The sequence below is a fragment of the Ovis aries genome, chromosome 3 (genome assembly GCF_016772045.2).
Source record: "Ovis aries strain OAR_USU_Benz2616 breed Rambouillet chromosome 3, ARS-UI_Ramb_v3.0, whole genome shotgun sequence".
Lineage (NCBI taxonomy): Eukaryota > Metazoa > Chordata > Mammalia > Artiodactyla > Bovidae > Ovis > Ovis aries.
Window position 1 is genome coordinate 139353126 of NC_056056.1, and position 27050 is coordinate 139380175.

General features: G+C 41.0%; 1 protein-coding gene and 1 long non-coding RNA gene across 46 annotated transcripts in view; one reads left to right on the forward strand and one right to left on the reverse strand.

The window, feature by feature from the left end:
• The window catches only part of LOC132659622 (uncharacterized), a 33371-nt gene extending 18509 nt beyond the window's left edge, over positions 1-14862 (forward strand). The window contains exon 2 of the long non-coding RNA XR_009600261.1: positions 14014-14862. This is a non-coding gene — a long non-coding RNA (uncharacterized LOC132659622). The remainder of the gene's footprint in view (positions 1-14013) is intronic.
• PCED1B (PC-esterase domain containing 1B) overlaps positions 1-27050 on the reverse strand; it is a 217046-nt gene that overhangs the window by 104327 nt on the left and 85669 nt on the right. The gene's annotated exons all lie outside the window — the stretch shown is intronic.

Here is a 27050-nt window from a genome sequence, read left to right on the forward strand (position 1 = left end):
TTGTTTGTTTTTAGCATCCTTACTTGGAGAAGGAAGGAAGAGAGGGAGGGAGAGAGAAATGAATGAATGTGTGAATGGACGAGGGAGAAAAATTTTTGGAAAGTCAGTCATTCTTTAATTTTCAAAAAGTCTTTACTTTTTGCTTTGGAAACCCAAAAGTCTGAGAAGAACGCTGCTGAACTTTCCTTGAAACCTAGAATTAGTGATGTGCTGGAGCCTCAGGCACCAGCTCGTGGGAGCAGATGGTTGAATTTCCGGAAGTGGCTTAACATCACCTTGGTAACTTGAAATCTGACAAGGTGGGAGTATTTGCATAATAGAAATCTGTAAGTGCTATAAATCCAGTCCCCTTTCCCCGAGCTGGTTGTTTTCCAGCACCGTATTTCCCCAAACCTGCCTCTTACAGGTGTCCAGGGGATAAGCATGCAAGGGACAACTCATACCAACTAAAACACACATGAGACTGAGACAGACCTATTTACCAATTTGAAATTTCATAATATAAAATATTCTCTGTCATTGCTTGTTGAGTTATCTGACAGTCCATTTCCCTCATGAAAATATTAGCTCTGCTTTGGAAGGAACCACATCTGTTCTATTCACTGTATCCTCACTGCCTGTCACAGCACAGAGTGGGCTCTGGGGTCCTTACTATCCTAGGAATCATTATCAGATACCCCACAGTCACCAGGATGCTTAGGGAATCAAAAGTTATTGTAACATAAAAATATTTACCAGTTGAGGGGTTTGTAGACAGACAAATCCTTGTCTTCATCAGGTGCACATTCTAAGATGACTGAGTGGAAAATGCTAGGTAACAAAAGTACCGTGCAGTTTCAAACAGTCATGAGAGTGTGAATTTTAAGCAATCTGCTATAATATGGTCAGTGAAACACTGGTTCAGTGGAAAGCTGAAAAAACTTTAAACAACTCTATAGACAAAATGTGTGGGGAATTTTGGTTAAGCCAAGTTAAGTCAGTGTCTTTATTGCTAAACTTCTCAGAATCTTTAATATGACACTGTGAATCTTTTTTCTAAATTAATTTTTATTGGGATATAGTTGCCTTACAATGTTGTGCTAGTTTCTGCTGTACAGCAAAGTGAACCAGTTGTATGTATACATATATCCCCTCTTTTTGGATTCCTTCACATTTAGGTCACCTGAGAACACCGAGCTAAACAGTAGGTTCTCACTCATTATCTATTATACACAGTGTATCAATAGTGTATATATGTCAGTCCCAATCTCCCAGTTCATCCCACCCCTCCTTTCAATACTTGATGTCTGTATGTTTACTCTCTACATCTGTGTCTCTATCTCTGCTTTTCAAGTAAGATTATCTATACCATTTTTCCAGATTCCACATATATACATTAAGAAGCCCACATTTGCTTTTCTCTTTCTGACTTCACTCTGTATGACAGTCTCTAGATTCATCCACATCCCTAGATACTGTGAATTTTCACTGTGCTTATGAATCTTTACTTTGACCATGAAATCCGTTTTTGATGCATCACCTATAATTAGGGTTCCATCACCTATAATTTGTTGCTGTTGTTCAGTCACTCAGTGGTGTCCGACTCTTTGTGACCCCCATGGACGGCAGCACGCCAGGCTTCCCTGTCCGTCACCATCTCCCAGAGCCTACTCAAACTCATGTCCATAGAGTCGGTGATGCCATCCAACCACCTCGTTCTCTGTCGTCCCCTTCTCCTCCTGCCTTCAGTCTTTCCCAGCATCACGGTCTTTTCTAAGGAGTGAGCTCTTCGCATCAGCTGGCCAAAGTATTGGAGCTTCTGCTGCAGCATCAGGCCTTCCAATGAATATTCAGCATTGATTTCCTTTAGGATTGACTGGTTGGATCTCTTTGCAGTTCAAGGGACTGTCAGAGTCTTTTCCACACTACAGTTCAAAAGCATCAATTATCTGATGCTCAGCCTTCTTTCTGGTCCAGCTCTCATATCCATACATGACTATTGGAAAAACCATAGATTTGGCTAGACAGACTTTTGTTGGAAAAGCAATGTCTCTGCTTTTTAATACACTGTCCAGGTTGGTCATAACTTTTCTTCCAAGGAGTAAGTGTCTTTTAATTTCGTGGCTGAGGTCACCATCTGCAATGATTTTGGAGCCCAGGAAAATAAAGTCTGCAACTGTTTCCCCATCTATTTGCCATGGAATGATGGGACCAGATACCATGATCTTAGTTTTTTGAATGTTGAGTTTTAAACCAGCTTTTTCACTCTTCTCTTTCACCTTCACCAAGAGACTCTTTAGTTCCTCTTCGTTTTCTGCCATAAGGGTGGTGTCATCTGAATATCTGAGGTTATTGATACTTCTCCTGGCAATCTTGATTCCAGCTTGTGCTTCATCCAATCCGGCATTTCACAGAAGGAAATGGCAATCCACTCCAGTACTATTGCCTGGAAAATCCCATGGACAGAGGAGCCTGGTAGGCTACAGTCTATGGGGTCGCAAAGAGTTGGACCCGACTGAGCGACTTCACTTCACTACTCTGCATATAAGTTAAATCATCACGGTGACAATACACAGCCTCAATGTACACCTTTCCCGATTTTGAACCAGTTTATTGTTCCATGTCCGGTTCTAACTTTTGCTTCTGAGAATGTAACAGGAAGGAAGGCCAGAGGTCCCCAAGTGGCAGGAGGACATAAACTGCAAGTGGCAGGCATTTTTTTTTTTCCTTCTCTTTTAATTCTGTGTCGATGACACCTGGTTCTGCCATGAGCTAACCAATGTCTTTTTCCTATGGAAATATTTTTCTTAAGCTATGTTAATAAAACTATGTATTTGTTTTGGAATTTTCCTTTCTTCAACATGGTTCCACCTAAAGCTAACTTTTTTTCTTTTCTCAAACCTTGGACTAATAATGGCTCAACAAACCAGTATTCCTGTCAATTGTTTTGTGGCCATGGGATGACAGACCTCATGCTGTCCTATCCCAAAAATGCATATTGTGGGAGAGGGGCCTGGTGAAACTCCCTCAGACTTAAGGTGTCTCTCTGATCTGACTAATAGCTTTCTAACAGATATAAAACACCTTTCTAGAAACTAGCAAGGGGGCACTCGTTCTGTCCCCTTCTGATGTCTAGGTCAGAAGCTTTCCCTATCTCTATTACACTTCAATAAAACTTTGCTACACAAAAAGCTCCAAGTAGTCAAGTCTTGTGTCTGACCCCAGATCAAAATCCTCTCCTTCAGAGATTACCAATCCCAGCGTAACACACACCTTCCACTTCTTCACCTATAACTAGTTTCCTAATTTTAGAGAACATGAACACATTGTCATCTCAGATTTCTTGAAAGATTTGTACCAATTTCCTTGAGAGTCTCTTTCTATTAGGCATTAAAGCAAAATATATTTAGGAATCCCATCCCCAGACAAATTACAGACATTTCCTATGTGTATTTTGTCCATCCTTTTATAGACACAAAATGAGACGTGAACACTTACCTACTATAATTTTAGAGTACAGTAGTTGTAGGTACTCCATTTTTCCTTAATTTGGAAGAGTTCACTCTCTAATTGGGTAATTAACACTGCCAAGATATCAGATATGTTATTTAACCAGATTTTAAATTTTCTTTATGTTAACTTCCAAATGGTATAATGAGTAAAAACCATCTTTTCAGTCATGACCAGAAAGAAAGAGATCTCAAAGTCATTTTAAATTAGCATTTGTGGCAACCCACTCCAGTACTCTTGCCTGGAAAATTCCATGGATGGAGGAGCCTGATAGGCTATAGTCCATGGGGTCGCAAAGAGTCGGTCACAATTGAGCAACTTCACTGCTTCAAGCAAACCTGAATGCTGTCCATCCCAATGAGACATAGACATTCCATTTCCATTTCTAATCTCTAGAGTGATGAGCATCAAAATCTCATTTATTTACATGGCCTCATTTTTTCACATCCTTTTGGACAACTGAATATTTCTGCTCTTAAGGCAGCTCAGTGTACCAATGAAGAGCTGAGGCCCTAGACATAGCTTGGGTTCAAGTTCCAGCTCATCCATTAACTAGCTATATGGCTGTGTGCAAGTTACTTAAGCCTCAGTTTTCTTCAACTGTGCAATGGGAATAATAGCAATAACATCTGCTTCCTGAGTTTTGAAATTCTTAAAAAAGATAATATGGATAAAGTAGTCATCTGTAACTTGAGCTCTGTTAGCACTTAGATCTACTGGTGATATGTTATTTAATCTGGTTAAATAACATACCTGATATCTTGGCCAGTGCATACATCACTGCCATGCACCTTTGCTTTTTGAGTCCTCTCTTCCTCAACTAAGCCAAAGAAATAAATTCGGTGCCCCTAACAGCTCTTCAGTAGGGGGATCTCCCAAGCTTTCAGCCATTTCAGCAGCTCTTTTCTGAAGGAGCTTCAAGTTTCACTGATTTTCTTTAGTTTTAGTATTTCTAACTGAGCTCAGTGCTCTGAAAAATGTCTGCTTAGAGAAACAGAACCATTTGTGACTTCAAAATTGCCTCAAACTGTTCTTTGAAAAGATTTGTGAAGACTTCAGCCTTTCTGTTGTCAGTGGGAGTGGACTATTATTAGCATCCAGTTTTGCACGGATCTTCTTGGATTCAGTTCTGATTTTGAAGGGGGGAAATTACAGGATGTTTCTCGTGACAGGACTAAGATTGCAGAAGGGCTGGAATGGTTCGTAATGATGGTCTGTCTTCTTATTAGCGCTGACAAAAAGTTGAGTTGTTTTACTTTTTTCTTCAGGAGAGGGAATAAATTAGACCAAGGAGGTTTAAAAAAATTCCAAGTTTTTAAAGAATTTAGAGATCCAGTATTCTTTCTACTGTATATGGTTTTTCTATCTCACTGTACTCAATCAAGAGAAATACAGTGGAAAATATCTTCACTAACCAGAACCCAGCTCCCTGAAACTATGATTTAAATAGACTAAAAACATAAACTTCATGAGAAAACATCAAATAACATCAAGCTAGCTGGCCTTGGTGATTAATCAAAAATCAACAACAAGGATATGTCTAAGTTGTCAGTCCAAGCTCCTATTCCTTATACATATAACACTGTATCGAAATTTAATGTCCATGAAAGAAGAGATGTTTGTTTTATTCTCTGTTACGCCGTCAGTCTCTAGGAGAGTACTTGGCACATAGTAGGCATTCAGTCAATATTTATCAAACAGACTGATGAATGAATGAAAACAGTATGTTTGGTGCTAAAAAGATGGGAAGTGATGGTTTGAGATTATGAAGCAGAGGTATTGCAAGGTCTGTAGTAAACAACATAATATCTGTGATGTTGGGACTATACGTCTTCAAGAAGAGCAGTTGACTTATAAAGCATTGAGAAATATACTGGCAAAGTACTGACTTTTTAAAAGAAATGGTTAACCAGAAATATTATTTCATCTGAACAGTCCACCAATTCCAAAACCTCTAGTTGAGGTTTCAAGTTTAAGAATAAGAATGCAGACTTTGCATTTATTAATACTACTTTATGAAAATCCATCCTTCAACTAGATGGACCCTTCACCAGATGTTCTGATAAGATTTGTTGTTCCCTCGTTTCAGCTTTGAGAGGAGGCCATTTCAATTTAAGCTCCATATTAATTTTCCTGCATGTAACTGAGACTAGCTAACACTGGCACAGAGGTCCTATCTGAGCTTTTCTGAGATGCAAAAGTTGAAAAGCAGAGAAGGGAAGATGGAGATTAAGATCTAAACTGTGGTTGCAACATCTCGGTAAACTGAGCGAGTCCTTCATAAAGCAAATTACGGCAATGTTCCCATTTGTAACTTGTATTGCCTGGATACAACTTTCTATCATTAATTCTTTACTTTTCAAAACTAAAAATGAGAGGCAATTGCCTTGGGGGCTTTTGTAAACAATGGTATTTGCATTTTTACATCATCCAGCATGAAGAGAGTCAATCTTTCATTAACTTCATGAGTACATTTGAGGTGCCCCCTTTCTAAGTTTTCCTTTATTTTTTGAGATGGTGGCAGAGCTCGATGGGATATTAGACTGTTGCCATTCCATTATTTGAAAGTGTTGCTGTTCAGTTGCTAAGTCATATCTGAGTCTTTGCAAACTCATGGACTATGGCATGCCAGGCTCCTCTGTCTTCCACTGTCTCCTTGAGTGTGTTCAAATTCATGTCCATTGAGTTGGTGACACTATCCAACCATCTCATCCTCTGTCAACCCTTTCTCTTCTTGCCTTTAATCTTTCACAACATCAGGGTCTTTTCCAATAAGTCAGCTCTTTTCATCAGGTGGCCAAAATACTGGAGCTTCAGCTTAAGCATCAGTTCTTCCAATAAATATTCAGGGTTGATTTCCTTTAGGACTGATTGCTTTCATTTCCTTGCAGTCCAAGGGACTCTCAAGAGTCTTTTTCAGCACTACGATTCGAAAGCATCAATTCTTTGTCACTCAGCTTTCTTTATGGTCCAACTATCACATCTGTACATGACTACTGGAAAAACCATAGTTTTGACTATACAGACCTTAGTTGGCAAAGTGATATCTCTGCTATTTAATACGCTGTCTAGGTTGGTCATAGCTTTTCTTCCAAGGAGCAAGCGTCTCTTAACTTCATGGGTGCAGTTACTACCTGCAGTGATTTTGGAGCCCAATAAAATAAAATGCGCTACTGTTTCCACTTTCTCCCCATCTATTTGCCATGAAAAAATGGGACCAGATGCCATGATCTTGGTTTTCTGAATGTTTAGTTTTAAGCCACCCTTTTCATTCGCCTCTTTCACCTTCATCAAGAGGCTCTTTAGGTTCTCTTTGCTTTTCTGACATAAAGGTGATACCATCTGCATATCTGAGGTTGTTGATATTTCTCCCAGCAATCTTGGTTCCAGCTTGTAATTCATCCAGCCCAGCATGTCAAATGATGCATATCAGTTAAATAAGCAGGGTGACAATATAGAGCCTTGTCATACTCCTGATCTAAGTTGACCTCATCAGTCTGTAGAATTTCCTGTGGCAGCACTCCATCTTCTCGAATAGAAATTTGGCATCCCCTCTCTCAAACTGCCCCTGTTTATTTTGGGGACCCCCAAAGATGTGCTTCACATCTGCCTACGAACCCGCCTGTCAGAAAGTTAACCCGTGGCATGCCATCCGCGCAGCCGTCTGTTGGCTGCACGTACACATTGTTGGCTCAAGTTCATGTGCCTGCTGCACAGGAAGGTCAAACAAACTGAAATGTCAGAGTCTGGAGCAGAGAAAGATTTATTGCAGGACCATACAAGGAGATGGGTGGCTCATGTCCTGAAAAAACCCTGAGCTCCCCAGGGGTTCCAGCAAGACACTTTTTAAAAGCCAGGTTGGTGGGCAAGGATCACAGGATATGTGCTCAGATTGCGCAGGGTTCTCTTGACTGATGGTGAGGTAACAGGGTTGTGTCACCAGGGTTAACATTATTGTCCTTAGGCTCCAGGAGGCCTGGGGCTATGTGCTTATGGTCATCAAGTAGTTAACACATTTCATCTGTAAAACATTTCAGGAAACGCGCATCAAATACTATTAGCCAGGTATGGCTCAGACGGTAAAGCGTCTGTCTACAATGCGGGAGACCTGGGTTCGATCCCTGGGTCGGGAATATCCCCTGGAGAAGGAAATGGAAGTCCACTCCAGTACTATTGCCTGGAAAATCCCATGGACAGAGGAGCCTGGTAGGCTACAGTCCATGGGGTCGCAAAGAGTCGGACACGACTGAGCAACTTCACTGACTCACTCACTCTCAGAGAGGAATTAAAGCAGTAGATATGCAGGAGGGCCTGTCCTGGGAAGGCCCCATGGGGTCCTTACAATGTCTTTGCCTTTCTGGCATATGACCGCCTACCCCTGCCAAGTGCCACTGTCTGAGGTGAGAATGTAAGTGTTCATGCCAAAGGTGCCATATTCTTGGGGTGTAGGTGTGGATTTTATGCAGCAGAGAGGGAAAAAGGCACTTTCTCTACTTCTGTACAACACACTGGGCCCTTAAGGAGATCTGATTACATCCGGAGTTCTTCCTATGCTTCCAGCTCTGGCTTCCACCCTCACTCAGCATGTTACAAATTCTGTCATAACAATAATTCTGTCAGTATGTGGCACTCATTCCTCAGCCAGAATTGTTTTGAAAACATTCCCTAAGTTTCTAGTTGCCATTCCCCTCCCAACCCCCACCCCCTGACTGGGGCTAAGACATCAGCTGGGGCAAAGAGGCCACAGTCCTCATCTCTTCCCTCTCCTCTGGCGCTTGCTCTCCAACCAAAGTCAGTCACAAGCAGAAGCTCCATGGGCCTCCCTGGTACAGAGAGGTTTCATGTAAATGGGGCAGGAGCACAGTGAGGTGATGGGATGAATGTGTCCTCTGCTGCTGCTGCTAAGTTGCTTCAGTCGTGTCCGACTCTGTGAGACCCCATAGACGGCAGCCCACCAGGCTCCCCCGTCCCTGGGATTCTCCAGGCAAGAACACTGCAGTTGGTTAAATACTCTCTTACGGAAGAAATCCTTTCTCTCTGGTTTCTGAAGTGATGAAACAAAACCTAACCACCTTGGGCTCCACGCACCATTTCCTTCAAGGCACCGCTCAGGTGAGTGCTGCCTGCCAGCCCTTCCGGTGTCTGGGGCTTAATTGTTCCTTTGTTGAATATAAAGGGTCTTCGTGGAAATTTTTCTTAGGGACAAGGAGTTCTTCACGTGCCCCGCACCACCCCCCCCAAGACTAGGATTTGTATTTGTTCGGTGTCCTGCCACTGGTAGCATCCCTTTTCCTTTCCTATTGAGCCATGAGGAACAGGTCATCAATCTAAGCGGCTCTCCCTCCCTCTGAGGCTCCTCGGAGTTCAGAGCAGACATTGCATCCCGGATTGCTCTAAAGGGACAGTCTCTTTGTTTTCTCTCCTCCACCTCTTTCTTTACTCAGCTTCGATTTCATTTTCTTGCAATTCCCACTGGGGACAGCTTTGACTTCTCTTCCTCGTGTTTTCCTGATTTTAGCTGGTCTGAGATCCAGACTCTTTTTAATAAGGAAAAGTACTGAGCAATAATATTATTTAAAGAGTCATTGGTTAGGACACACCAATATTAAAAAGAACAAACAGATAGGTTTCTGAATTCCCAAAAGGAATTTCTATGCACTAGCAATGTCTGTGACCCAACATTTAAAAACCATAATATTCTAGATAATGACCAGATAAAATTATGAGGCTTGGCTCCTTTGGAAAAAACTTTGAACTAATTTAATTCATGCCTATGAGGATACCATGCAAGTTAATATTGATTTACTAACTCAAATAATACAAAAGTCCAAGAGTGAATAAATTTTCATTGAACTTGGTTTTGTTGCCCAGATATTATGGGCAGTTGGCCCACTCTGCTTCGAGGATAAAGTAATGTGAAAAAAGAAAAAGAAAATTTAATTTTTGATTCCTAAGCTAAAGCCAGTACCATATGTTAACTGTAAATATTCCACTCAACTAAATTCAAAACTGTTAACTGTAAATATTCCACTCAACTAAATTCAAAACTTCTCCACAATTTGTTATTCAATCTCCTCTAACAAACATCAACAATGCAGAACTGGAGAAATTTGAGGAAGATATTAAAGGGGCCTTTAAAAAATAATTCTGTTACAGTAGCTAGATATATAAAGCTATATGGCATATGTGATAATAACTTTCATTTTGGGGGTTTACTATATGCTAGATACCTTGTCAGACCTTTACTTACATTATCTCATTTAATCTATGCAGTAGTATTTAAAAATTTTTTTTGGAGTAGAGTCAATTTACAAAATTGTGTTAGTTTTTGTTGTACAGCAAAGTGAAACAGTTATATATGTATTCACTCTTTTTTATATTCTTTTCTCATATAGATCATTACAGAGTATTGAGAGGAATTCCCTGAATTATACAGAAGTTCCCTATTAGTTTTCTGTTTTATATATAGTAGGGTGTGTATGCCAATCCTAAACTCTCAATTTATCCTTCCCCCTATCCCACTTTCCCCCTGGTAACTCTAAGTTTGTTATTATGCAGTAGATAGTTTTAATTTCCATTTTATAGATCAAGAAGCTAATGCTCAGTGATATTATGAAGTTTCCCAAGTTAATACCATCTGTTAGTGGCAGGATCAGGATTTAAACCTACACATTTGACTCCAGAGATTATGCATTTAACCCTTGTGCTGTGAGGCAGGAGGAGAAAGCCACTTAAAAAAAAAAAAGGTTAAATCTTAGTGCACTCTCATAAAATTTGAACTGTGGTGTTGGAGAAGACTCTTGAGACTACCTTGGACTGCAAGGTGATCCAACAGTCCATCCTAAAGGAAATCAACCCTGAATATTTATTGGAAGGACTGATGTTGAAGCAGAAGCCCTAATACTTTGGCCACCTGATGTGAAGAACTAACTCATTAGAAAAGACCTTGATGCTGGGAAAGATTGAAGGCAGGAGAAGGGGACAGCAGAGGATGAAATGGTTGGATGGCATCACCGATTCAATGGACATGAGTTTGGGCAGGCTCTGGGAGAGCCTACTGTGCTGCAGTCCACAGGGTCGCAAAGAGTTGGACACGACTAAGCGACTGAACAACAAAAATTGTCACATTCATTCAAACTAGCTAAGAATCTGAAAAAGTAAATGCTGGAAAAGATGAGAAGCCAACAGTAAGAGGGGCTGATGTATGCCAGGACCAGTGGGTGGAGTATGCCAAAGGACAACAGCAGAGAGCACAGAGGAAGCAGAAGTCTGAGGGAGCCAGGAGTCAGCACACAAGGATGAGATGGGCAGGAAGCTGCTACTGCCAGACATCACACAGAGGATGGTGGGGAGGGGTTGCAGGGACAAGAGGGCGACAGGAGTGCCCAGAGCAGGAGCATGCCCATGGCAGCTGACTGCGGATGTTCATATTGCTGCTTTTCTAATAATTCCCCATGTCAATGTGCTGTGCTGTGCCCAGTCACTCTAGTTGTGTCCAACTCTTTTCAACCCTATGGACGGTAGCTCACCAGGTTCCTTTGTCCATGGGATTCTCCAGGCAAGAATACTGGAGTGCCATGCCCTCCTCCAAAGGATCTTCCCAACTCAGGGATAGAACCTACATCTCTTACAACTCCTGCATTGGCAGGCAGGTTCTTTATCACTAGCGCCACCTGGGACGTCTCCCCATGTCAATAGCCAGTCCCAACAGAACCCCTCTAAGGCTATATGGCCCTGGAGTGGGATTAGGCAGTTTGAGGCACTAAACTGAGGCAGAAGGAGAATCACAGCATCTGTGCAGGAGGAAACGTGACTAAAGGCTGCATTTTACAGATTCCAGGTAGAAAAGTACCAGGAAGTATAATATTCAAGGGGCTTTGCTTCCTCAGCCCAGTAATCCTCACTACTTCTAACAGAGTTCTATTAGATTATGCCCACATGTCTCCCAAGAGCAAAAACCAGCTCCTAGAGACAGCTCAATCTGAGCCCCCCAAAAAAACCCCAACATTTTCTCAGCTACGTTGCCAATGACAAGGCCCCTTCTCACTCATTAAATTCAGTGAGTCAAAAATTATTCAGTCATATACATATCATGGGTTAACCCTCATCTATTGCCACCTTACAGCTCATGTTCTAATTGCAAATTTTCCAGTTGGAATGTAGTACTGGAAACTGCATGTTTCATTCTATATGTGGCTTGACCAGCAGGGAATATAATGGTTATATGACTTGTCATTTAAATTGCATTAGTATTGTCAGCTGCCACATCACACTGGTACTGAGTTCATGGCCATTGAAAACTACTAGACTGTTTATACTTAAATGGCCACTATCAAGCCAGATAGCCATCTTATATTTATGAAAACTCAGTTAAAAATAACTTTTAAAGGGATTTTTGCCTGTATTTCTGTTAATTTCTTTGTGATTTTTGATAGCCCAACACTCCAAATTGCTGAAAGCAGGTTGAACTCCAGCCTGTTTATGACATCAAAATCAATGGTATCAGCTTTTCTGGCTTTATGATATCCACAGCTATGACAAAATGTCTTCTATGTCTTCAGTAAATTACATAGTTTTCAATCAAAATCAATAGATATATTATCAGACATATGTTCTGAATTAGCCACTTTTCTAAACGCGAGGATGAATGAGATGTATTGATGATGTATGGATGAACTAGACAGAACTAGTACTCAAGAGGCTTACGGAACTTGGAGGAAAAGGCATGAGAACAGCTAAGTACAATACGATATGAGTAAAGTCCTATGAAAGCACTGGAAATTAGCCATTTACTGAATCGCTTAAGCCATTATTTCAGTTTCTTATACACAGTAAACTGTGGAAAATTCTGAAAGAGATGGGAATACCAGACCACCTAACCTGCTTCTTGAGAAATCTGCATGCAGGCCTGGAAGCAACAGTTAGAACTGGACATGGAACAACAGACTGGTTCCAAATAGGAAAAGGAGTACGTCAAGGCTGTATATTGTCACCCTGCTTATTTAACTTCTATGCAGAGTACATCATGAGAAACACTGGACTGGAAGAAACACAAGCTTGGAATCAAGATTGCAGGGAAAAATATCAATAACCTCAGATATGCAGATGACACCACCCTTATGGCAGAAAGTGAAGAAGAACTAAAAAGCCTCCTGATGAAAGTGAAAGAGGAGAGTGAAAAAGTTGGCTTAAAGCTCAATATTCAGAAAACGAAGATCATGGCATCCGGTCCCATCACTCCATGGGAAATAGATGGGGAAACAGTGGAAACAGTGTCAGACTTTAATTTTTTGGGCTCCAAAATCACTGCAGATGGTGATTGCAGCCATGAAATTAAAAGACGCTTCCTCCTTGGAAGAAAAGTTATGACCAACCTAGATAGAATATTCAAAAACAGAGACATTACTTTGCCGACTAAGGTCCGTCTAGTCAAGGCTATGGTTTTTCCAGTAGTCATGTATGGATGTGAGAGTTTGACTGTGAAGAAGGCTGAGTGCCGAAGAATTGATGCTTTTGAACTGTGGTGTTGGAGAAGGCTCTTGAGAGTCCCTTGGACTGCAAGGAGATCCAACCAGTCCATTCTGAAGGAGATCAACCCTGGGATTTCTTTGGAAGGAATGATGCTAAAGCTGAAACTCCAGTACTTTGGCCACCTCATGCGAAGAGTTGACTCATTGGAAAAGACTCTGATGCTGGGAGGGGTTGGGGGCAGGAGAAGAAGGGGATGACCGAGGTTGAGATGGCTGGATGGCATCACTGACTCAATGGACATGAGTCTGAGTGAACTCTGGGAGTTGGTGATGGACAGGGTGCTGTGATTCATGGGGTCGCAAAGAGTCGGACACGACTGAGTGACTGAACTGAACTGATACATAGCTGTCCATTCGTATTCGTGCGGGTCTGGTTCCAGGACCCTACAAATCCACAAAATCTGTGGATGCTCAAGTTCTTTATATAAAATGGTACAGTCAGGTCCCCTGTATTTGCAAGTTCTGCATCGGCAAATATAGGAGAATCAACTGTAGGCCATCTTCACTGAACCTGTTCTCAAATTTCCAATTGGTTGGTGTGGTACTAATTCAACCCGAAGCTAGGTGTACATGAAGCACCTAAGCCAAGTAATTAATGAAGACATGGTCACACTGAGCTGAGCACAGTAGAACGTGTGGATTCGAATGTATTAAGAATGTTGATGCCCATGACCAATACATTAGAAACACACAAATATCTCGTCATATCAGCACTTCCTGTGATTTTAAGACAACAACAATGAGAAAGATAGTGCACAAGACAGATGTGTCTCACATATGCTCCCTCTTCTAGGATGCAAAGATAGCAACAAGAAAGCAATAGAAAACAGACTTCCACCTACAGTGCTGAATAGAAGCCTAGCCAGTGGCTCACTTACCATATCTCTGTATCTTGTAGCCAGCCACCAAGAATGGCCACAGAGTTTTTGGTAGCTGAAGCTAGAAGAATTTATTTGGGTGGTTTGACTAACTGTTCCTTTCTCTTACCTTTCAGATGGAAGGAGGAAGAGGAAGAGGAGGAGGAAAACTTTCTGCCCACGCTTTTTCCTAGGCTGCCAAATCTACACTGGGCTTGTTCACATTTACTAACGTCTCAGCAGGGACAAGAGATTACCTATTCAGTTGTGGGGGCTTTTGGTATTTTACGCTAAAAACAGTGACTCAAACCTGCATATAACTGAAAGAAGAGAGATCAGTTCCATAGCATCTAGACTCCAATCAGAGCTTTCTCTTCTCTTTCGATGCCCTCTGCCCTGTGAGCATGCATGCTAAGACATTTCAGTCATGCCTGACACTTTGCAACCCTATGGACTGTAGCCCATCAGGCTCCTCTGTCCATGGGGTTCTCCAGACAAGAATACTGGAGTTGTTTTTATGCCCTCCTTCAGGGGATCTTCCCGACCCAGGGATCGAACCCGCATCTCTTATGCCTCCTGCATTGGCAGATGGGCTCTTTACCACTAGTGCCACCTGGGAAGCCCACCCTCTGCCCTAGGAGAGTCTTATGCAGTCCCGCTCAGGCTATCCTGCCCCCCTTTCTGGAGACAGGCACCTAACTACGCCTTCCCCAGCTGGGACCCCAGGCTCAGACCTTTCCTGGGCTGTGTGTGAGGCTGGTGCTCCCCTCAGCCAGGAGGCAAGCCAGGGTCAGCAGCCCAGAGATTTTCAATTGAGTTTGTTCGTCTTGTTTTTCATTTCCTTCCCTCCCTCCCTTGCTTCCTTCCTAAGTCATTTGAATAATTTATTGCTAAAGTTCAAAACTCAGTTCTTGGCTAATGCAAGTATGAAATACAATTTTTGAAAGATGTAATAAAAATGAAATAAACTGTTCATAGAGAGCCAATGGAGCAAATGGAGTCACGGAGTTGAAAAATGGTGCTGGAACAGTTGGACATTGATATGCCAAAAAAAAAAAAAAGAACCTTGACTATTCCTTGAACCATATATAAACATGAACTCAAAATGTATCATAGACCTGAATGTTCAATGTAAAACAATAAATGTTCTAGAACAAAACACAGGAAAATATCTTTGTGACGTTGGATTAGTCAGACTTTTTGGATATGACACAAAAGAACAAATAAAAAATGAAAAAAAAAAGATAAATTGGACTTCATCACAATTAAAACCTTCTTTTCTTTGAAAGACACTTAAGAAAATAAAAAGACTAACCATAGACTGAGGGGAAATACTTGCAGAACACATAGCTAATCAAGGACTTGTAGCCAGAGTATATAAGTAACTTTCCAAAACTCAGCAATAAGGAAACAAATGACCCAGTTTAAAAAGGGGGGTGGTCAAAAGATTTGAAAACCTTTCACCAGAGATGATGTACAGATGGCAAATAATCATGTACATTAAAAGTTGCTCAACATTGTTAGTGATTAAGTATGAAAGTGTTGCTCACTCGGGTCTGACTCTGTGTGACCGTGGACTGTAGCCCACCAGGTTTCTCTGTCCATGGGATTTCCCAGGCAAGAATAGTGGAGTGGGTTGCCATTCTCTCCTCCAGGGGATCTTCCTGACCCAGGGATCAAACCCGGGTCTCCTGCATTATAGGCAGGTTCTTTACTGTCTGAGCTACTGGGGAGTTGAAACCATAGTAGAGATATCACCTCTTAGAATGGCTAAAATAAAGTGAAATGAACAATACCAAGTGCTCAGGAAGATGCAAAGCAACTGAAACTCATGCACTGTTGTGGAAATATAAAGTGCTATAGCACTTTGAAAAACAGTTTGGTAGTTCCTTACAATATTAAACACATACGGACCTTATAATTCAGCAATCCCTTCCTAGATATTTACTCTGGATGAATGAAAATCATATTCACCCAAAAACTTGCACTCTACTTTTATAGCAGCTCTATTTAAAATTTCCAGAAATGGGAAACAACAGATTTTCAGGGTAAATGGATAAACAAGCTGTAGTACATCCTTATAATAGAATACTATGCAGCAATGAAAAGGAATGAACTGTGGATATAGGCAATGACATGGATAATTCTCAAGTGCATTGTGCTAAGCCAGACTCCAAAGAGTACATATTATATGAGTCTATTTATGTGACGTTTTAGAAAAGACAAAACAATAGCAACTGAGAACAGATTAGTGATTACAGAGGTCTGGAGGGAAGGAAACTGACTACAAAGGGGCACTAGGGAACTCTGTGGGTGGCAGAAATGTTTATATCTTTATTGGGGTGAAGCAGCAGCAGTTGGGCTTCCCAGATGGCGCTAGTAGTGAAGAATCTGCCTGCCAATGCAGGATACATAAGAGAGGCAGGTTCAATCCCTGGGTTGGAAAGATCCCCTGGAGGAAGGCATGGCAACCCACTGCAGTATTCTTGCTTAGAATATCCCACGGACAGAGGAGGCTGGCAAGCTACAGTCCATGGGGTCACAAAGAGTTGGACATGACTGAAGTGACTTAGCACTTAGCATACATGCACAGAGTGGTAGTTATATGGGTGTTTACATACATAAAAATTCATTAAGCTGTTCCTTAAGATTTGTGTGTGTTGAGTTCAGTTCAGTTCAGTCACTCAGTCGTGTCTGACTCTTTGCAACCACATGAACTGCAGCACGTCAGGCTTCTCTGTCCATCACCAACTCCCGGAGTTTACCCAAACTCATGTCCATTGAGTCGGTGATGCCATCCAACCATCTCATACTCTGTCGTCCCATTCTCCTGCCCTCAATCTTTCCCAGCATCAGGGTCTTTTCAAATGAGTCAGCTCTTCGCAACAGGTGGCCAAAGTATTGGAGTTTCAGCTTCAACATCAGTCCTTCCAATGAACACCCAGGACTGATCTCCTTTAGGATGGACTGGCTGGATCTCCTTGCAGTTCAAGGGACTCTCAGGAGTCTTCTCCAACACCACAGTTCAAAAGCATCAATTCTTCTGTGCTCAGCTTTCTTTATAGTGCAACCCTCACATCTATACATGAGCACTGGAAAAACTATAGCCTTGACTAGATGGACCTTTGTTGGCAAAGTAATGTCCCTGCTTTTTAACAAATATGCTGTCTAGGTTGGTCATAACTTTCTTTCCAAGGAGCAAGTGTCTTTTAATTTCATGGCTGCAATCACCATCTGCAGTGATTTGGGAGCCCAAAAAATAAAGTCAGCCATTGTTTCCACTGTTTCCCCATCTATTTGCCGTGAAGTGATGAGACCAGAGCCATGATCTTAGTTTTCTGAATGTTAAGCTTTAAGCCAACTTTTTCACTCTCCTCTTTGACTTTCATCAAGAGGCTCTTCACTTTCTGCCATAAGGGTGGTGTCATCTGCATATCTGAGGTTATTGATATTTCTCCCAGCCATCTTGATTCCAGCTTGTGCTTCTTCCAGCCCAGCGTTTCTCATGATGTACTTCTGCATAGAAATTAAATAAGCAGGGTGACAATATACAGCCTTGACGTACTCCTTTCCTGATATGGAACCAGTCTGTTGTTCCATGTCCAGTTCTAACCATTGCTTCCTGACCTGTATACAGTTTCTCAAGAGGCAGGTCAGGTGGTCTGGTATTCCCATCTCTTTCAGAATCTTCCACAGTTTGCTTGATTCACACAGTCAAAGGATTTGGCAAAGCCAATAAAGCAGAAATAGATGTTGTTCTGGAACTCTCTTGCTTTTTTGATGATCCAATGGATGTTGGCAATTTGATCTCTGGTTCCTCTGCCTTTTCTAAAACCAGCTCGAACATCAGGAAGTTCACGGCTCACGTATTGCTGAAGCCTGGCTTGGAGAATTTTGAGCATTACTTTACTAGCATGTGAGATGAGTGCAATTGTGTGGTAGTTTGAGCATTCCTTGGCATTGCCTTTCTTTGGGATTGGAATGAAAACTGACCTTTTCCAGTCCTGTGGCCACCGCTGAGTTTTCCAAATTTGCTGACATACTGAGTGCAGCACTTTCTCAGCATCATCTTTCAGGATTTGAAACAGCTCAACTGGAATTCCATCATCTCCACTAGCTTTGTTCGTAGTGATGCTTTCTAAGGCCCGCTTGACTTCACATTCCAAGATGTCTGGCTCTAGGTGAGTGATCACACCATCATGATTATCTGGGTCGTGGAGATCTTTTTTATATAGTTGTTCTGTGTATTCTTGCCACCTCTTCTTAATATCTTCTGCTTCTGTTAGGTCCATACCATTTCTGTTCTTTATTGAGCCCATCTTTGCATGAAATGTTCCCTTGGTATCTCTAATTTTCTTGAAGAGATCTCTAGTCTTTCCCATTCTGTTGTTCTCCTCTATTTCTTTGCATTGATTGCCGAGGAAGTCTTTCTTATTTCTCCTTGCTATTCTTTGAAACTCTGCATTTAAATATGTATATCTTTCTTTTTCTCCTTTGCTTTTCACTTCTCTTCTTTTCAGTTATTTGTAAGGCCTCCTTAGACAGCCATTTTGATTTTTCACATTTCTTTTTCTTGGGGGTGGGCTTGATCCCTGTCTCCTGTACAATGTCACGAACTTCCATCCATAGTTCATCAGGCACTCTATCTATCAGATCTAGTCCCTTAAATCTATTTCTCACTTCCACTGTATAATCATAAGGGATTTGATTTAGGTCATACCTGAATGGTCTAGTCATTTTCCCCACTTTCTTCAATTTGAGTCTGAATTTGGTAATAAGGAGCTCATAATCTGAGCCACAGTCAGCTCCTGGTCTTGTTTTTGCTGACTGTATAGAGCTTCTCCATCTTTGGCTGCAAAGAATATAATCAATCTGATTTCAGTGTTGACCATCTGGTGATGTCCATGTGTAGAGTCTTCTCTTGTGTTGTTGGAAGAGGGTGTTTGCTATGACCAGTGCATTTTCTTGGCAAAACTCTATTAGCCTTTGCCCTGCTTCATTCTGTACTCCAAGGCCAAATTTGCCTTTACTCCCAGCGTTTCTTGACTTCCTACTTTTGCATTCCAGTCCCCTATAATGAAAAGGACATCTTTTTTGGGTGTTAGTTCTAAAAGGTCTTGTAGGTCTTCACAGAACCATCCAACTTCAGCTTCTTCAGCGTTACTGGTTGGGGTATAGATTTGGATTACTGTGATATTGAATGGTTTGCCTTTGAAACGAACAGAGATCATTCTGTTGTTTTTGAGATTGCATCCAAGTACTGCATTTCGGACTCTTTTGTTGACTATGATGGCTATTCCATTTCTTCTAAGGGATTCCTGCCCACAGTAGTGGATATAATGTATATGTTACTGAAGGCAAATTGTTTCTCAATTAAAAATTTTAAAAATGAAGATGAAACAAAAACATTTTCAGATAAAGGGAAACAGACAGAATATATTGCCAGAAGATCTGCCCTAAAAGATGCTACTAGATGGGAACTTAGATCTTCAGGAAGGAAACAAGTGCATTGAAAATGGTGAATATGAGGATAAATATAAATACATTTCCTCAGTTTTCCCTTCATTTAGCTTTAGGTGGGGGCAGGTTGAATAGAAAGCACCTTTGCTAAGAATGGGGTCGGTGGGGGGATTTTCTTAGGAAACAAGGAGCAAGCCACCAAACCAATTAAGGATTCCTAGCTCCTCAAAACTTGGTTCTAGCTTAATGCCATGATGCAGAATAGATTCAAACTAGGTCTTCATGATGCCAAATAACCTGGTGAATAAAACAAATTTGAGTCAATTATTCCCAAACACTGCTAGTTGGCTGTTTGGTGTCCATGACTTGCTGTAAGCAGATACTAAAAAATGTTTGTTAGGTAATTATAACTTCTAAGTGACTCACTCCAATATTCTTGCCTAGAGAATACAGTCCATGGGGTCACAAAGAGTTGGACATGACTGACTGACTAAGAACATATATAACTTCTAATCCCAGTGTTTCAAGAATTATTCTACAAATGTTAGAACTGGTAAGTTGAAGCCCACTGTGGTTTGGAAATGCTGAAGTCATGCGCCAAGATTTAAGTCAAGGTAAGTTTGTTTCCAAATTCTGCTTCACTATTGACACTGCACTGACTTTAACCCTGACTGAGTTTCTTATAAATGAAGATGGTGATAATAGCATTGTAATGGGGATTAAGTGAGAAAATATCTACAAAGTACCTGGGATATAATACAAACTTCAATAAATGGGAATGAGTCCACAAAGATATGACCTCTAGTTAATACATCTTAGAGCTGGCCAAGACTTCAGTGAGGAAGAGGCTGCAAAATGCCATCCTTTTTGGACTGACCACTGCACTGTTTGTGACCAAAAACACTTTTTATTCCTGACAGGCTTCTAATCAACCATACCTTCAGGTTATCATAGGCTGTTTAAAGGAGCAACAGTAATGTTCTCCTTGTAACTCACTACATTACATATTGGAAAGTGGAGTGAATTTCAACAATCTTTGGGTTGTCTCTGGGCATTTTTAATTAGCAATGGTTACCTCCATGTGCCGAAAAATTGATGCTTTTGAACTGTGGTGTTGGAGAAGATTCTTGAGAGTCCCTTGGACTGCACAGAGATCCAACCAGTCCATCCTAAAGGAAATAAGTCCTGAATATTCATTGGAAGGATTGGTGTTGAAATTGAAACTCCAACAGTTTGGCCACCTAATGTGAAGAACTGACTCATCAGAAAAGACCCTGATGCTGGGAAAAATTGAAGGTGGGAGAAGAAGAGGGTGACGGAAGATGAGATGGTTGGATGGCATCACTGACTCGACGGACATGAGTTTGAATAGGCTCTGGGAGTTGGTGATGGACAGGGAAGCCTGGCATTCTGCAGTCCATGGGGTCACAAAAGAGTTGGACACGACTGAGCGACTGAACTGAACTGATCTCTGAGGCTTACCCCAGCCTCATTTTGGGATATTTCTGCTCTGAAGCAAAGGGCTGTCGGATAATGCTTTGTATTAAATATGGATTAAAGGATTGCACTGGATTCCCCTAACACTTGTTGAGTTTCTACTGTTTGCTGGACATCGTGGTGGACCCTTTCTTATATATATTTATTCTAATTCATTTCGAAAAGAATACTCTTTAATGCAGCTGCTGAATTTCCCACAGATAGCTTCCTCGGTGTTTCAAAATATATGAGAAACCCAAGAAGTATTTGTGAGGGTTTTGTGATCAATATTTAAACAACTGATGAAAATTGTGTCTCTTATTTGGATATTCCTTTTTTCTTCAGTATCTCAGAGATCAATCCTATTCATCCCAAAATAGTGACTGTGAATCTTCTTTGGCAGGATGGCTCAAATCCCATGATAAACACAGATATTCTATACCCCCCACACCATGTTCAAAGTGGGGGGATTTATGTGTTTGTGCACAAAGTTAAAGAAACAAATAATTCTGAATTTTCCAAAGGGTACTATAAATTATATATTAGCTTTAGGGTGGAGGGGACCTGTTTACAACTCTTCTGATCATTGGTTTCTCCCTTCTATGACATGCCATAGTTTAAATCATCCAATTTAACGCCTGATGGGTCTTTCTGAGCCACTTGCTCTGTCTTCCATACAGCTCACTCTGACTCAGAAAAAGGCAAAATGTTTAGTGTTGTCTTTCTTCACTCTTTTAGTTCCTTGTCCTCTCTTTACTGTCCTGTCTTACCCACTGTCCATTTCAATGACTTATCTCCCCTGCAAACTGCCCCTACAAACACACAAATACAATTTGGTGCTTCCCAGCTTTGTCTGTTTCAAATTGATTTCTTTTGGCCACTTCCTCAATACCTTTCTCCCCATGACACACCTATGTCCTCTGGGTTCTCAGGAGACAAGTCCTCCCTTCTTGAATACCACCAGGAAAGGGAGGAGAGGAGCTCACTGTATGCCAGTCCTCACATTCCCCAGACATGATCTCCTCGCAAGAGCTCGGGAAGAAGGCAATGTTGTCTTCACCTTCTAGGACGAGTGTCAGAAAGCGGATGCAATTTGCCCAAGTTCACAAAGCCAAGCAAATGTAGAATTGAGATTTACACCCAGGTCCCTCTGACCACAGAAGTCATGCTATTTCACCATGTTATCCTGTTCTCTATGACCTACGGGATCACACTCAAAGTCGATCAGTTCAGCATTCATATATATTCTAGATCAGAATCCAGTTTTGTACAGCTAGTTTTATATTAGCCCAAACTCCATCCAGGCTCTACTGATTTATGTCTTAAGGTTTATGTCTTAAGGTTTCCCTCTTGGAGTCTTTCATTTTATGCAATGAATAGTTGAGATGAACAGAACATTATTTCAAATTCTCTTACTACAATGTACTGTAAATCACCAGCTGTCCGGATTGTGGCCAGTAACCATTAGACCGTACTTAATTCAGAGACTGTTGCTATGACATGTTTCTGAGGTCAGCTACAAGTTTCTAGGCATCCATATTTTAATTCCTTCAAGTTTTGGACTGTATGTGTTAAGGAAAAACAAAGCTGGATGTTAGTTGAAGGAGTAAGAACAGCCTTTCTTCAGTAACTACTGCAGTGGGGGAAAAGGACTTCAGCAGAAAACCAAACTCACCTCTGATCCATGTAGGGATGTAGAGATGGAGTGGGGACTTGAGCAAAGTCAGGGAAGTGGAAAATTACAAAGAGCAAGTGAGGCAGTGGGGGTGGATTAATGTGATTAGGCCATCTGGGATTATTAACTGGCCCTGTGGAAGTGAGACTCTTACCCTCCCACAGACACTGAAGAAAAGGGGCCCTATTCAGGTATTGGCTGGAACAGATGGTGAATTCTTTAGTAAGCCTTGAGATTCCCCAGACAGGAACTTAAGGGGGACTGTGTCATTTCAGGGACATGGCCTTGAGCTGTTAGAAGGCATGTCAGTGTTTGTTCAAGATCTTAGTGTGTGTGTGTGTGTTGTGGGGGGGAGGGGGGCGGGGGTAGACAAAATCATTTGTGATGAGAGTAAAGAATAGTTTTCAGATGTAACCTAAAGAAATCATGCCATAATAATGATCTTAATATGTACAGCTATTAGCATATCATTTTTGTCACTAAATTTAAAATTTCATTTACTAATATAAAGTCAAATGAATACTACATATGAACTACGTAATTGAGTAAAGGACTAATTGCATATTTTGCCCCAGCAGCCCCTGAAAACATTCCTAAGTAACAGCATAATATGTTCATAAGCATCTCCAAAGGATAGCCCTGAGTCAGCCATCTGAATCAGTCTTTTAAGTGGAGGAGCAACGTTTTGTGGGTGTATAACTCAAAGAGTCTACTTTTACCCACCAACTTTAACAAAATCAAGGAATTAGTCATAAAAGCCTATAAACAGGCACTCGAACAAGTAAATATAGAATGGAAATTTGTATGATTCCTTTCATTGTAGAAAAAATATTGAAACAACTGACAATAAACGATCTATGTTCTCTCTGAAGCTGTTAGAATATATGCCAACAGGCTGGATGCAAGGCGGGGTTTGCAAAAGAATGGATACATGTATATGTAAGGCTGAGTCCTTTCACTGTTCACTTGGAACTATCGTAACATTGTTAACCAGCTATACCCCAATTCAAAATGAAAAGTTCAAAGTCTGAAAAAAATAAATAAAAAATAAAATAAAAAGAATATGTACCAAAGTATTTATCAGAAAGTTTTTCTGGTACACACACAAACACACATATACACTATATACATATATATACACACATATTTTTACACATATATATGAAAATGTGAAAACCTCCATAAAGCTAACAAAAATGGAAAACAATTCTAGAAAAATTGCCCATCATTCATTCATTACTGGTTGTAAAACTCTTATCTTTACAGTAACAAAAAGTATTAGATGGGAGAATATGTTATTGGAAAAGGAATAAATATTTCACTAAATCACATATTCCCCTGATGAGGTTGGTTCTGCACTATATGCTAAAGTTTCAATAGAAAAAAAAAAAAAAAGCCTCTACAGAGCACATTTGGACTTAGATGACGGCAGGAGATCTGGGAGAAAACTGAACAAAGCGGTTCTGGGTAGGAATTTGCAAACCTGTAGTAAAATACCTAGTGCCTAGAACACAGCAGGTGTTCAGGACGTATATGTTAAGTGGAGTTTTCAAAGTATGTATTTTGGCCACATGTAAATAAAGTATTTAAGATATTGAGTGATACTTACATTTCAAACTGTTGAATCACCCTGAACAAGCATCTGTTTCAAAGAAATGATAAAAAAAAGAACCTCTGTTTGTTCAGTTGCGAAGAAGCCATATTATTACTATCATCCTTTCTCACTGTTGCACAGAAGCACTGAATTTAATTGAATATCCTGGTGCCAAATCTTCCCTCGAAGAAACAGAGCTGAGACAGGAGAAAGAAGCCAGAGTGCCCTGTATAGAGCCAGCTGAAGCTTCTGGAGTCAGAGCTGGCAGGTTTAAAGCCCTTATCACAGAAGAAGCACCCCGAGCCCCAAATCAAACTTTACTTAATCTCATTTAGCACAGACTAAGACTTAAACAATTGTATCTGGTTTCTATGCCACAAGTTAGAAGGGCTATATACAATGTTAATTTCCTGGGGTAGAATTTTAGAGTCATCAAGCTTTAAGAAATACGAGGTCCCTCTTTGGGGGTTTCCCTGGTGGCTCAGACAGTAAAGAATCTGCCTACAATGCAGGAGACCCGGGTTTGATCCCTGGGTCAGGAAGATCCCTTGGAGAAGGGAATGGTTACCCACTCCAGTATTCTTGCCTGGAGAATTCCATGGACAAAGGACCCTGGAGGGCTACAGTCCATAGGGTTGTGAGGAGCTGGACATGACTGAGCCTAAGCACACAGCACACAGGTCCCTCTTTGGAGCCTATTTTTATTGAGACCTATATCAGGGCTTCTGCCTCTGTCCCCCAGTTGCTTCCTTTGTATAGTCGGTTATATCTCTAGTTTCTCTTGTAAGGTAGGTACTTACTATGTCCAATTAATGTTTGTATTTCTTGTTCATTTAAAACTTTTCCCCAAACCTTGACACAGGGTATACAATAAATGCTTGTTAAACACAATGAATCAAAACAGAGAATGAGAAAAGATGATGTCTTGTTGGATGAAGCAAGAAGTCACATATGGTGGGTGACAGTGTAGGATGAAATGAAATCAAAGGGCTGATGTATGAGGAAGCCCAAACACAAACACGTGGAGCCCTTCAGTGTAAGAAGAAAGAGCTCCAAGCATGCAGAGCTCAGGAGCCCTGGGGAACTGCATGGAGATTCAGAGGTTGCGGTACCTGCTGCTCAGACAGAAGGGTCATAGCTGGAATCAAGATTGCCGGGAGAAATATCAACAACCTCAGATATGCAGATGATATCACCCTAGTCGCAGAAAGTGAAGAGGAACTAAAGAGCCTCTTGAGAGGGTCAAAGAGGAGAGTGAAAAAGCTGCCTTGAAACTCAACATTAAAAAGGTGAAGATCATTGCATCTGGTCCATCATGTCATGGCAAATAGATGGGGAAAAAAATGGAAACAGTGGCAGATTTTATTTTCTTGGGCTCCAAAATCACTGCAGATGGTGACTGCAGCTATGAAGTTAAAAGATGCTTGCTCCTTGGAAGGAAAGCTATGGCAAACCTAGACAGCATGTTAAAAAGCAGAGACATCACTTTGCCAACAAAGGTCCATATGGTCAAAGCTATGGTTTCTCCAGTAGTCTTGTAGGGTTGTGAGAGTTGGACCAAAAAGAAGGCTAGGCACTGAAGAATTGATGCTTTTGAATTGTGGTGCTGAAGAAGATACTTGAGAGTTCCTCGACCTGCAAGGCTATCAAACCAGTCAATCCTAAAGGAAATCGACCCTGAATATTCATCAGAAGGACTGTTCTGAACCTGAAGCTCCAATACTTTGCCCACCTGATGTGAAGAGCCGACTCACTGGAAAAGACCCTGATGTTAGGAAAGATTGAGGGCAGAAAGAGGAGTGGACGACAGGGAATGAAATGGTTAGACAGCATCACCGACTGCATGGACATGAATCTGAGCAAACTCAGAGATAGTGGAGGGCAGTGGAGCTTGGTGTGCTACAATCTATGGGGTTGTAAAGAGTCGGACAGGACTTGACTGAATGACAACAGCATAAACTCTTGGGTTGTGCAAATAGTTTTGTTTCAAAAATCTTTATATTGTTTAAAAGCAACTTTTAAGAGTTTTAACCACAATGCAAGATGCTTGCAAAAATGTATGACATGGGATGTTTATTGCAGCATTAACACTAAGAAATAGAGAAATACTCAACAAAGATTTGTAAAAAATAAAATTGGAATATTTCTACGTAATATAAATGTATACATATGCATTAAAAGGATGCATGTGCACGTGAAAGGATATAGATTAATGTATTAACAGTGGATGGTAGGCTCATAGATGGCTTTTATTCCTTCTTTATAATTCTGGTTTCTACATTTTCACCAATAGATATGAATCCATTTACTAATCAGAAACAAGAAGAAACTTTCTATGTGTGTGTTCAGGGGTAGGCTTTAGCTATATGTAAAATTCATTTACGTATAGAAACCCATTCCTTGACCATACTGTTATAGACTCGTAAGAATGTACTTCTATGTGTCTGAAGTTATGCTGCTGTATGCTGTTTGTTAGGTCCGTAAGAAGATAAAAGACATGGTCCCTGCCCTCATGGAACTTAGACTTTACAAGAAGAAAAATTTTCACTCTAACATTTACTGAATATTCATTGGTGCTAGGTATTTAACTTAGATTATTTCATTAAATCTCCATGATGATTCTTTGAAGTAAATATTTTTCATCTCATAAGGAGAAGTTGAAACTTAGAGAGGTCAAGTGACTTGCCCACGATCACAGCTAGTAAGTAATACAGGAGAGCTTCAAACCCAGGTAGCCCAGTTCTAGACACTCTTCAGCAAGACTGCCTCAAACAACTGTAATAAAGGAAATACAAGCTAGTTCAGTTCAGTTCAGTCACTCAGTTGTGTCTGACTCTTTGCAACCCCGTGGACTCCAGGTTTCCCTGTCCATCACCAACTCCCAGAGCTCGCTCAAACTCACGTCCATCGAGTCAGTGATGCCATCCAACCATCTCATCCTCTGTCGTCCCCTTCTCCTCCTGCCTTCA